This window comes from Coloeus monedula, assembly GCF_965178545.1.
Source record: "Coloeus monedula genome assembly, chromosome: 9".
In the NCBI taxonomy this organism is placed as follows: Eukaryota; Metazoa; Chordata; class Aves; order Passeriformes; family Corvidae; genus Coloeus; species Coloeus monedula.
In genome coordinates this window covers 18,116,362-18,128,521 of record NC_138789.1, presented here as the reverse complement: position 1 = coordinate 18,128,521, position 12,160 = coordinate 18,116,362, and the positions used below count along the sequence as shown (strand labels likewise).

The following is a 12,160-nucleotide window of genomic DNA, read 5'->3' as shown; positions in this document are numbered from 1 at the left end:
AAGATTTTTAGGTCCAGCTTAAGCACATAAGAACAATGGATTAAAATATTAGGGAAAAAACCTCAGGAATAAATCACTTCTAAACACACTGCTACATGACTTCAGGCATGCAGCACTGTTATACCAAAGTCTGCAAGGAAACAAATGCTGTCTTTGGCAGGCTGCCTCAAATTTACAAGTTTTCAAAACATATATAATATGTTACTGACTTTTAAATGCTTTAACTTCTTTTCTGAAGTTATGTGTAGCTAAAGTTCCTCACACTAGCTTTAGATCAGTTTATATTGCTGCTTTTGGTGATTGCAAGACTAATTTAAAACAGCTTTATAGAGAGCTCAAGGAATTTCTTCTACTATAAATAGCAGAAAATTACAGCAAAGTCAAATTCAGCCATGACCTATGATGCGAAATATATTTGGCCATAAGACTGGACAAGATGTGCATTAACAAAACTACCAAAACATTACTTATAAATCCACATTTTTTCTTTGTCTGTGTGTGTACACACAAAAGAGGAGAAAGAGATGTACATATGTTCTGGGCAAGTAACCTGCCTTTTAAGAAAATATAAAAACAAATATTTTGTGCTGCAAGATCTAACTTCCTTTCAAGACAGATATTTACCCTTAACAGCCCAGTAATGCAAAAGGATAAAAAGAACAGATTATAGTTCTTTTATGACTGTCACAAATGTATTAGGAGCCAAAATCTGCTTTGTAACAAGACAACCAACTCTCCCTCGTGTTCATTTAGTGTCCCTGTGTATTTTTCCACAAAGAATAGGAGATGTTGCATACACAATGTCAGACAGCACAGCAGTAACACCCAGCCATTTTGAAGTTTGAATATTTTGGATGACATTATCTGAGAAGGTGGCCTGAAAGTCCTCAAGCCTGCTGGCATACTAAAATTAGAAACAGAGTTGGGAAAGCAAAGCATTCGCCCTCCTTAAAACCGCTGTGAAGGAAAAGCAGTGCTGGGCACAGTGACTCACTGGCTATTGCATGTTATCTGTTTCTCAGGCTAAGAACACCACCAGAGTACAAGACATGTTTAGTTCCTGGGAATAATACTGAAGTATGTCTGTTAGCCAGTTAAGGACTTCTGTGAATGTACAAAAATGCCTGGTAGTTATTTCTTTGCTGTACTGACTAAAAACTTTTAATAAATTTGGAAGAATGTTAAGAGGACTAACATTGCCCTGTGAGAAACGCCAGCCCTTTACTAATATAGCATGATTTACAAGCTATGATATGCTAATAAAAAGCAAGCAGCTCATAGAGCTTTCACTCATCTTACAATCACAGAAAATTATCTCCCCAAAGTTACTATAATACACTGTATTCTGAAGGTGGACCATAAAATTCCAAACTACACCACACTGCTGAATTACTGCTTTTTTTTAGACACTATTCTATTCTTCTCAAAAGAATACTCTTTAAGGTCTAAATATGAAGTACCAACACTCAAGGTCTGTGACCAGTCAACTTTTAAGCCCAAATACATGAGTTGATGGTAAAAATTTATGGCCACCTTAAGATTATTCTAAGGAAAATCAGTAGTTCAACGGTATGGAAAACAAAATAATGGGACTGTACTCTGTACTCAAACTTACTTTAGGATTTTAACTTCTCAAAAGCAACATCCCATAGCAATAAAGTTAAACTGTATTCTGACCTAAGCTAGTATGCAATGACTCAAAATTGTTTTACAACTGCCTCACTTCTCTTCAGTAGCCCATCTTCAACCAACCATTTCACTGAATACCAAAGCACCAGCAGTTCTAAACCATTAGTTTTCCAAAATATTTTACATAAGATGCAGGGCTGCTGCTGAGAGGAGGGAGCTGGAAGGAGAAGAGCACACTCTGACAGAGCACTGACAGGCAATGTGGCAGTGCACAGGCCCTGGCAACCACAAGCTCCTACACATCTTTTTTAATTCTATACAGCAGAAATCATCCCAAAATTACTTTGCTCTCTGACCCAGGTCCTTGCCAGGCACCTTCTTCTAGCTCACACCTCCTGATTTGTTATTATTGCCAAGCCCTACTCCCAGGTCAGAGCACAGCTGAAGGAAAAGACTTGCAGCACAGACTGCTCTGCAGGCAGCCTCTGCCACTTACAGAGCAAAGCTTATTGCAGGACTCACCCAGATCATGCACAATAACAGCAGCAGCACTGTCAGGTTGTGATTACATCAAATTCTGAGTCAGTTCTTATACCTGTGACAAGTTTTTACTTATAAAATAAGCATAACCTATAACCCGCATTCAGCTACAACAATGTAGAGGCATATCTCACTAGTAATCTACCTGAGAGACCTGTTTCTAAGAGATTGCTTTTAATAACATAGAAGAAAGCATTCTATTTTCAAACTGGGACTTTTGGAGCAAGTCAGCTGTCAGAAATCTCTGAATTCACACTCAAGCAGAAAAGGATTGCAGTTCCTGCTGCATATACCATTTCCCTCCTGAAATCCTGATACACATAAATTGGTGAAGGTCTGTTGCTCAACCGTACAGATTCAAGGGTAGCGGAACAAAAATGGTTAACATGTAAGTGGAGAAAGACTTGTGAAGAAGAAATCAATGCATCCTCATAAGGTTAGCACATTCTTATATAAACAAGCACTTTGACTAAAAGTGCTCTACAGGGGAAAAAAATGATGAGATGTTATCTTTACAGCTGCCTGGCAAAGGTGTGAGAGTGACAGTAGGAGAGATACATTGCACACAGTCCTGTCCTAGAAAGGCACAGAAGACCAAACAAAAAAGAAAAGAAAGAAGGATCTTTTTTTCCTCCAGGGACAGGAGAGGCAGGATACTCTTGCTGGAGAGGGAAGTGTTGCACACAGACAGAGAACACAGCAGATGCTCAAGTCCATTTAAAGGAACAGTCTGAGCAAGATATGAGAGGGCCTTGGTAAAGAGCAGGGAACAGTGGAAAGAAGTGGTTTACAGTTTAAAAGAATGATTCATTGCCAAGTTGTAATATATTCTACAAACTCAAAAATTAATAGTATTTCATGCTGTTACACAAATTAAGGGTATCATAGTAAGTTAGTAAACTGCCTGAAAAATATTCTCCTGATCTAGCTTATATGTACCTATTTTTACCAAATCCCTCTCTAATTTCCTGGGGTTTTTTATCCAAACTACTCACAAGTGACCTCTGCTTTTCATGAGCCTTCACTTTATGTCTTAGTGCAATCTGGGCCTGAAAATGTTATTTTTAATCTCTAAATAGCAATTTTATGTCATTAGACCCCACCCCCTTTTTTTTTCCTGAACAGTAAACATCCCAGAAAAAGGTTTAATTAATCAGATCAAAAAAGAGCAGGGAGAGTCAAATTCAAACTGAAAATAAAGTAGTGGAATTTGAGAATCGCATCCAAACAACTCAGGTCAATGAGATTCTTCAACCTGGTTTGGATCATACCAGTAACTATAAAACCACAACTATGCACCCTGAGAAAAGAGACTAGATTGCATATGCACATTTAAAATGGATTTAATCTGATGGATTTAATCACTAAGAATGGTAGAATCACCTGCTACAAAATACTCTGTGTTCCACACATCACTCAGTGTACTGTTTTTAATGTGAACTTCCTTCCTTCTAAGCAATTGTGACACTACTGGTGCCCAGGGTTATACAGGTGCTTAACTTTACATACATGAAGAGAAAACAGGACTTCAGATCTTAAGCCATGGTACATATTTCAAGACCTCTCAAAAACAACTAACATCTTACATACCAAGGTGAAATTGTACAAAAATGGATTGTCAGGGCAATTTCCTGAATTCTTTGGGTACAGATAAGTAATCACTCATCAACAGTGGAATATTTTAGAACAGATTTTCGAACTAGCAGACTGCTTTCCTCTGAGCCCATTAGTGCAATTTACTCAGTGCTGTCACAAGTGTCTGGAAATGCAGAGTAGCTGGAAAGAAACCCACAAAGCCCCTGACATAAGGAGCTTTCGCAGTGAATTGGAGACACACTGGAGATACAGTTACAGAACTTGGCAGGTGACCACAGGTATGGAAGAACATCATCACAGTGCTGCAATCCTCACTCTCCAATTAGCTGGAAAGCTAAAATAACAAAAATTTCACAGAAACAGGAAAAAGAAAGACGTGGACATAGTCTTCAGAGCATTGACCTAGCAAACATTTTGAGTTCTGCGTTTTCTCAATCTAACAATTAAGTCATTTACCCTTAGATCTTAGCATGTGGAAGCCTGGATACACTGTAGTGAGAGGTGTGCTATTTATTACAGTTATGCAAACCTATAATCTACTGTTGATCTGGAATTAAGATATAAAATGCAGATTCAAAATGAGATTAAGAAATCAACAGAAATTATAATAGAGAAAAATGCCTATTTCAGTACCACGCTCAGCAAGATAATAACAATTTTCAGTAATGAAATCACAGAACTAAAAGCCTCACACCCTTTCATGATTTTTTTAAAATATATGTCCTTATAAAATGTATGTTGAAGTGTTCCAGCTACAAGCAAGCATAGTGACCAGTTTTATTGTTACATGCTCAAAGAACAAGTCAGTGGTAAGTTCTCACTCTTACAGAGAAATTCTACATGCAAAAAGTAATCCTCATTTTGAGGCTTGATATGTCAAAGTGACAAGCTTGTTTTTAAAAGGCTATCTGTCAGCTGGCTTAAAATTGCATATAATTAGGGTTTGATTCAAAATATTCTGCAGTCAAATGAAGTCTATTAATTTAAACATCCCTCATTCCCACCATCAAAGACATGAGACGTTTATTCAGCAGTTCTTTTAGATAAAGTGAATGTACTGAGTTCTCAGGTGTTTGATTTGCTAAATGGACAGACACGAGCTACAAATACGATTTACTTTTTTTGAATCATGCAGTTCTGTAAAACAATTGTCTGAACTAGTTTATCCAAACGGGCAGCATTTCTGAAGCTTCTAACATTTCCCTAAGCCACCAAAACAAATGATCAAGCCAAGCTACAGCGTGTTATCTTAAATCGCTGGAGTCCAGCCAGGAGATGACCCTTCAGTGCCAGCTCCAAGGCTCACCAACACACAGTGGTAGAGAGCCCCGGGAGCTTTCCAGTGTTAGTTCATGGGAGATTTTACTTTGGTCTTCTCCTGACTTTGCACTTCACAGCTTTGGATTGAAATTTTTCATTGTTTAGTGTCACAAAACATCTGTGAAATGATAAGCATAGAGTCCCTGATTTCAGAAAACAGGAAATGTATTAGAAGCTGCTAAAATAGTGGAAGTTTCACATCAGTTTCACAGGCATTAATACTTTCCTACTCACAGAGATCACAACTGAGCAAAGAAGCAAATTTTTATTTTCAGTGGCATCTTGAAGTAATATTGCTTCTTTTTGCGTTCATCCATTTTCCAAAATGAAACTTCGAATCATTGGCCAAATTTAAATCTATGTCAAATCTTTCAAACCTGAAGATTGATTTTCTGTTTAAAAAATGACCTCCAAAGTGACTTTCATAGCAGAGCACACAATGTGACTATCTGTTTGCTCATTCTCACCCTTCAAAAGCCCTTTCTAATGTGATAACATATTTCAGACTGTTAGAAAATTGAATACTATAGAGTTTCGTAGTTATGGTTTGAATATTGAAAGAGGGCCAACAAAGAAAGTGAGACCAAATTAGAAAACTACAGTAAAAGGTCAAGGCTTGAATCTCTTAACTTGTTCAACAAAACATAGACAATATATTAATTGACAAGACAAGAGAAAAGAATCTGCATGACTTACAAATCAGTAATTCAAAAATAAAATTATGTGAACTTTAAATAAATATTATTTAGCATTCGTAATGGCAAGGAAAAATATTGACAAAATTACTCAAACAAGCAAGTCTAACAGTGCTTTTATACAGTGAAATCTAAATTTCAGAAAATACAAATCTCTGTCACTTACTGCTAAAAAAAAATCAGATTTCACATTCTACTATCTGCCAGCAAAAAGCAGAGACAATGCATAGTTCTTGTATTACTGTTCACCACTTCAGTAAGTGTCAATAACACCATAAATCTGACAGCAGGACAACATTTCACTAACTCTGGAACATAAAAGTATTCCTAGCCCCTGATCTCAGGGAGTTCCACTGAACACTGCTGAATGGAAGCCAATCTCTAATTATTATAGAACCATTATATGCAACCATTGTTTAATATTTATATATATATATATATATCATTATATACAACCGTTTTTTAATGTGTATATATATGTATTTAAGAAATGGTTGTATATAAATATATTATATACAACCATTTCACCTTCATTTAGAACAGTGTGCTGTAGGCATTTTCAGCCTAGAAACACCCACACCATTTGAGCCTATCAGCCACATCAGCTCTGCAAGCAACAGCTGTGTGGCCAATACCCATGGCCATAGTAGGGCTGGACCCCTGTCACCTCACATGAAGCATTCCTTTGAACCAAACAGCACAAGGACATTGTTTGCTTTGTCTTGAGGACTGAGTGCAAGAAGCCACACTCACTGATGGACTGACACACACTAAGGGCCACCACTCTGTGGCGGGACAGCCACGGCCTCTAATGAATCAAACAGAGATGATAATGTGCCATAATGATACTGGTGTTATAGTAATATTGAGGTCTGACATCAATATTTTGGGTTTGGTAGGGGGAAAGGTAAACAAGAAAGACTTAGAAGAGGAATTTGAGTTGGGGCACCTTTGGGAGCATCTCTGCTCTGCTTTTGACTTCACAGTGCGCCATCCCTTCTTTTCATTACAGCACCTCAACACACACCAACAGCTATCACAGGGTGCTCGAAATTGTGTACACCACATACTAACCACCGCTGGAATTATACTACTCCTTTCTTTTTCTATCATTTACTTCTCAAAAGATTTATTTCTCTAGTAAGAGCTAGAGGCCTTAGGGATCTACAAGATAGGACAATTTAACATTTTACATATATCAGCAGAGCTGTCTTAGTATAAAAAGCACTAATCTTTAATGAAGCTGATATGTTTGCAGTGATTCATTATATTATAAATAGACCTTGGGGAGAGATTTGCTAAGGATCTTGGGGAAGAAAAAAAAAAGAGAAAAAGATATCTTTAGACGGTTCCCCCTCACACGTCAAATTCTCTCTCCCTTGCTTCAAGCTGGCAGCATTGGCTTAGTGTGAAAACAACCTCAAGCTCAGGAACACAAGAACACAAATATAGTTAAATTAATTTCTACAGAGTTCTGTGTATCACAAGAGCCACGCCTCAGCCCCATGTTGGTCTGCCTCATTTCATCTCATATTTTATAGGCCTGCAATTCATAGATTCATATCAGCATCACTAGACATGGGCTGCAATCCTCACACCCAGCCCACAACAACTCTGATTGAAGATTACATCATCCTAATTCACATGCTGCCACATAACAATGTTTTCTAGTTTAGCAACAAGGGTGACACTCTCACAGCAGTCTGAAATTTAAACTGGCAGACATTAGCCTGTAGTTTCAGCACCTGATGTGCAAATGTTAAGACAATAATCAGATCTTGAATAAATCACCAAAAACAAGTTTCTTGCAATCACAAGAAACATTTATTCAAAGACTTCTTGACCATGAAAGTACAAGAAAGGTGCTCTAACATAATCACCAAATTCTTGATCACATGATCCTGACATTTCCAACTGTGAAATCATTTGCTCAGCTCCACTGGCAATACTTGTATGCTTGTATGAGTGTTGGTAGACCTCTGACATTTTAATGACTGTCATATACTTCTATTCTGTAAACAACAAGTGACAGTCAGAAATATTCACAGTTGGCCTACAATATCACTGAGACTACTGCAGCCAACACTCAGTGCTTGCAACAGTTTGCAAACAGCTGATAAATAACCAGAAACTCCAGCAGCCACAAAACATTTCACAAAAACACGTTTTCCTCCCCACAGCTTAGTCCTTGGGCCTCAGTGGGGTACCACTGATTTGGAAATATTTTTGCAAATCAAAACAGGAAAACATCAAGCAGTTTCAAAAGGATGTGGGCCCTCAGAAGCTTCTTTAAATGAATTGACCTGATTTATAGAAATTCCCTTAAAGGCTGGATTGGCTCCAAACCCTCTGCGTCACACAATTTTAACCATTGTAAGGGATCTCAATAGTCACTATCCTCATCAGTAATGAGATGAGACTCCATTATCCTACTATAGAAATATTTTGTGTAAATACTGCTCACCTGTAAAGAAATACAGCATGTAGTCACAAAGCCTAGAAAAATAATATCTTAAATATTGATTCTAAATTGAATATTTTGAATACCCAAAACAAAAGGGAAAAGTGAAGTGCCCCAGACTTCATACACACTATCTTTAATTTTTGCTTAAAACATGAGAATAGCCTACCAAAAAATAGTTTTCTGGGATTTGCTTGAACTCATAGGATCAGGATAATGTATTTTCTGAATGCTAAGTACAGCATTACTGAGGTACCCCTGTAGTATTCAACAGTTTATTTATTGAGCAATCACACATTGCCTCTAAGCTGCAGAGCCCATACTGACAATAGCACCAGAGCTTTTAATGTAGTTTAAAATAATTCCAAAATCTGAGGAGATAACGGCCCTAAGCATGACTATTGCCTCCATTGCTTTAAACACAGCAGAAGCAGTGTTCCAGGTTTGGAACAGTATCACAGTTAGTCCTGTCCTCATCCATCTTGGTCAAGTCCCAAAAAGCCACACTTAAAAGTAAGTGGTTCTGGTGTGTGTCTTACTTTTTTTTCTTACTTTTTTTTTTTTTTAATTAAAAAAAAAAAAAAAGTGTTGGTTAAGATTAAGAGCTAAGAGTTACACTTGAAAAGTATTCTGAAATAAAAGTCTTCAACCAGAGGCTAGAGCAGTGGGATATTCAATTCATTTAGCAAGGACCAATTTTATTTTTTATTGCTTTAATCTTAAATTTTTTAAAGGGGCATTCTTAATGAAAAAGAAATGCACAAACTTACATAGTCAAATGCATGCTGGCTGCAAAGCTAACTGCTTTTCAAATATTCTAAAGAAACAAATACATTAATTTCTTACTATGTTATAGCATACATATTTTGTACTTCTGACTGTCTCAGGCATATCATACCCTTCACACTATAGAAGAATATTTGTAGCCAGAGAGCAGTATATTTGCCTCATAACCACAGATGAGGAAAAAAGAAATACACTGAACTGAGTCAAAGGCATTTTTAAATCCAAAGGTATGGAAAAGTTACAACACACCTAATAACCAGAACAATAAATCTTTCAGAAAAAGTTTTATGCAAAGTGTTAGTACAAATGTGAATGGAGAAGATCACAACTGACATACAAACAGAAAATAAAGGAGAATAAACTGGCATTCATAGTTGGCTATTGATGAAGTACTCTCAATTACTTCACAAACATGAAATTTCTTCCCAATTTTTATGCTCCTTTGCTCAAAGGAAGAAAAAGCTTTCTTCAGGAAATTTCCCAGTTCCATCATTCTGAAGATACATACAGAAATTAAAATTTTTTTTCAAGTCTATAGTTTTGATGAGATCAACCATACAGGATTTTCTCTGCAACCTAGTGAAGTAAATACAGATATTTCTATTGACTTTTGTGGACTTTATATCATGATGTTTCTGTTCCAGGACAGACCTGCTGATGACACAATTCAGAACTATAATTAAGACACAGACTCTGGTCTCATTCATGTCAAAACTAGGGTCCATTTAAATCAAACTTTCACCACAGTAGAAATTACAGATCAAACTAACTGAGTTGACGCCAAATTTCTCTCTTTCTTGTCAAAGATTACAAGCTTCAAGTATCACTTTCAGAATTGCTTGGCTGTCCAGAGGCAGGACTTCATATTTCACAGCTCATGCAGGATTCACATGTTTAGGAACAAGAATTACCATGCAGGTGATATATAGATATACTGCCACAGAAAATGCTTCATGCTGCTCTCCACAAGCATATTTTTTCTAACTAACGGTTCACAGTTTACTGCATTCAGTAGATGCTCCTGAATCTAGTTCTCTGTTATAAGGAAAGATAAACTGCAAGCTCAAGGATGGATGAGAAAAAGCGTAAAAATATTAAAAAGGAACAAGAATCCCAGAAAAAGAACTCATTGCAAAATATATGTGGTGGACAGAATGCATGAGCATTCAAACTGAAAGCAGTGGATTTCAATTAACATAGTCTGTAAGAGAGGATCATAGTGAAAAAAAATATACAAACAAAAAATCAGAAACAAACAAGCAAAACCTTTGCAGCAACACGTGGCAGGATGATATATCAAATTCTTTTGCATACAATTCCTGATAAAAGTGCAAAATCTTTATTTATCATGGATTTAGCTGACAAGATTACATACTGCAGAGCACACAGTCATACCAGAACCTCCCACTGATATAGAAACAGATGTAAAATAATTCTGCAGTAGAAGTAACAAAATGAAATCACTTACCATTAGTGTTGCATCTGAAGAATCAGCCCTCCAGAAACAGGTTTTTCTATCAATAATTGACAGCTGATACAGTTTCAGGCAGTAAAACACCAGGGAAAGACCGGCTGCAGCAGCAGCTCCTTCCCATTTAGCCTATCTCTAGCACTTTTTAGATCTCTTTCTTAACCCTTTCTAGGTATTTTCTCCCTGTGTTTTGGGTGGCAAGACAAAGACATGATATATGCTTTAAGAAAAGAATGCATTATTTCCCACTTTACTTAGTGACAAGAGTCGTGGGAAGAAAGTCAGTAGGATTTAGTCATAACAATAAGCTAACAAGAAGTAAAATCTAAAAACAGAAAATGACTCAGTGACTGGAAAGAGATATAACAGGGATATGAGCTACTGTAACCAGGACAATGGTTTCTCCAAATGTAGAATTAAGAGGTCAAGATCACAACACAAGACACTAGCATAGAAGAGGGCTAAAGAAGTTAATAATTTGCAATAAGAAAAAAGATTCTCATTCTCTTCCAGCCTTGGACCAATGAGATTTGAGCTTTAAAATCAAACCTTTTTGCTTTTGGTGAGGCCAGCATTACAATCTTATAGATCAATTTTTAAACCAAATAAAATATTAAGTGAAATGACGGAAAGAGAAAAGGTACTTCCTTTACTGGAACAGCTTTTTCTGTAGTATTCTGAAATCATTCATATTCCTTAAATGAGGTTGTTTTCTTTTACAATGTCAATTTATATCAATTAGAAATTATTTTCTAACATCACTTCCCAAGATGACTTTTCTTTGTCATATTATTATTTTAGATTAAGAAAAGATTGCTCTGATTTGACAGCGCAGTACATGTATATGGACTGTGGACCCTAAAGGATATCTGACAATAAAAGGTTTGGAAAGTTCTGTTGTTCAAATGGATTACTCTCCCCCCACAGAAAAGAATGAACAAACAAAAGCCACCAAAAAAGAACAACCATGGAAGAAAACTGGAGACACCAAGTCCACTCATTCTTTCGCATTAGTTTTATAGGAGTCAGGCCCATCAGATGTGCCAGACAAGACTGACTGCACCACTGCTGCCACACTTATCCTACAAGGATGAAGTATTATGGATAGAGTCTAGTTAGATGGGGAAGGATATATTCACATAAACCGTTGGTAGTGCTACTAACCCGAACACCAGCCTTTGGAAATCCAATGCAGTTAGAATGCTGCTGGGAGCAAAATGTATGAAGGCTACAATGTATGTAAAAGACATTTCCCCTTACTTCCTACCCCCTTAGTTTGCAAATGGTAAGAGCAGATACTCTTTCTGGACCACAGAGAATGTCTCTCTTGCTTGCCCATTCAAGTGAAATAGAAAAACAAACAAATGCCCAGGTTTGTACCCTAAGTACAAAGAAATAAGGCTGAAAATTCAGTAGCTCTAACAGTTTGTTGCAATTTTCCCCAGTTCATAAGTACAGTTCTCCATTTCACACACACAAACAAACAAAAAAAACACAAAAAAACCCCAAACACCAAGAACTAAGGCCTCTACTTCGTGATGATTAGCCAGATGGAAGATAGTACATCTTCCAAAATTGAAGAAATTACTTCAAGGACTTTGAAACACTAGGAAATTATAGGAGGAAACTCAGTGCAACCAACAGAGATGCAAGTTCCTGTGG

General features: G+C 36.9%; 1 protein-coding gene across 7 annotated transcripts in view; it reads right to left on the bottom strand.

Moving 5' to 3' along the window:
• TTLL7 (tubulin tyrosine ligase like 7) overlaps nt 1–12,160 on the bottom strand; it is a 65,600-nt gene that overhangs the window by 47,017 nt on the left and 6,423 nt on the right. The window lies entirely within an intron of this gene.